Raw genomic sequence first — 1,984 nt, 5'->3', positions numbered from 1 at the left:
CACAGCAACAGACACTAACACAACTGCAGGCATACCTGGTTTTACTGTGCTTCACATTATTACACTTCATGGATACTGTGTTTTTTTACAAATTGAAAGTTTGCACCAACGCTATTCTGAGCAAGTCTATTGGCACCATTTTTCCAACAATGTGCTCACTTCCTGTCTCTGTGTCACATTTTGGTAATTCTCACAGTATTTCAAAACTTTTCATTATTATTGTTGTATTTTGTTATGGTGAACTGTGATCACTGATCNTGCATTAGGAACTGGAGCATACAATCTGCACTCCAAACTGTGGAGAGAAGCAACACAATTTACACGTGGAAAATGATTTATGTGCAATTCTCACTGCAGCTTCATTTCTAATGATGAAAAAATGTTTAACAACAATAGACAGCAGAGTAAATTATAGCACATCCACAAGGTACAGTCATTTACTCATTCTTTCAGCCTTTCAGCAAATATTTTTTGTTTCCCTTACTATGTGCCAAGGACTGTTAGGTACTGGGGATACAACAATGATGCGATGACAACCTGGTTCTTATCCTTATGGAATTTATATTCTAGTTGAGGAAGAGAGACATTAATCAAATAATCACATAAACTAATGTAAAATTGCAAACTCTGAAGGATGCAGCCATTTAAAAGATGGTTTTAATTTAAAAGTGATCAATGATGGAGAAAGCTTCCTATGATCTAATGTTAAGATAAATAGGAGGACCTATTAATGTAGGTATAGAAAAATACTAATATAGCATAAACTTTGCAAGAATAAAAGACTGGAAGGAAACAAACCAAATGTTAATAGTGATTGTCTTCTTTATATTTACATGTAGTTCCCAAATTATATAATTTGCATCTATTACTTTTATAAATAGAAAAATTAAACTCTATTACAAAAATGAGAAAATCACTTATATTCTACCTAATCTTATAATCAGATGCACCACCTGAGCCACATTGTAACATCATCTTTGTTTAAATTTTGTGGTTTAGGCTGAACCAATCAGAAACATAAAAATAAATGTGAAATTACCTAGCTGTCATTTGACAAATTCCCACTTTTTACATGGATTTACAGATGTTGCGAAATATCCCAACATCTTTCAAAAGTTTTCCAGCAATAATTAAGCCCATACCTATCAGTGTTGCTGTAGCTCCACACAGCCCACCACCTCCCTCTTTGGCTAAGACCAGTGTCTGCCCTCTAATCATAACATCACTGCTTATGGATGGCTCACCATGTGGCTGGCACTGTGCTAAGTCACATTGCATCGAATCTGTAGAATAAAACTTCACAGTAGGCATTATTATCCTCATGTGACAGATGAGGTGTGATATTAATTGATGGATAGTAAAGGCCAAGGGCAGGAGTTGAACCCAGGAGTCTCTGACTCCCAGGATCATGTACTTTTCACTATTTTGGTTGGCAGAATTTTAAGACAGACACCAAGACTGCCAGCATTCCCTGATATGAACATCTTCCATAATTCCCCTCCCCTTGGGTATGAGCGGGACCTGTGACTAGGACAGAACATCACTCTGTAATTATGTTACATTATATGGCAAAATGAATTTTGCAGGTGTAACCTTTGAGTTAATCAAAAGGGAGACTATTCTGGGTGGATCCTTTGAAGGAGAGACTGGGCCCCTCCCTGAAGTAAGAGAGACTTGCTCGCTGGCCTTGAAGGAGCAAGCAGCCTTGAGTCGCACAGCTGCAAGGAACTGGATTCTTCCAGCAACAAGCAAGACTGGAAGAGAACCCTAAAATGAAAGCCTAAAGTGAGATTGCAACCCTGGCAAACACTTTGATTCAAGTCCCTTGAGACCCTGAGCAGACAATCAAGCTAATCTATGCCCAGAATTCTATGCATGGAGACTATGAGATGGTAAATTTGTGTTGTTTTAATCTGTAGATTACACAGCAACAGACACTAACACAACTGCAGGCATACCTGGTTTTACTGTGCTTCACATTATT

The sequence above is a fragment of the Galeopterus variegatus genome, unplaced genomic scaffold (genome assembly GCF_000696425.1).
Source record: "Galeopterus variegatus unplaced genomic scaffold, G_variegatus-3.0.2 Scaffold7792, whole genome shotgun sequence".
NCBI classification, from domain to species: Eukaryota; Metazoa; Chordata; class Mammalia; order Dermoptera; family Cynocephalidae; genus Galeopterus; species Galeopterus variegatus.
Note: the sequence above shows the minus strand (reverse complement) of the source record.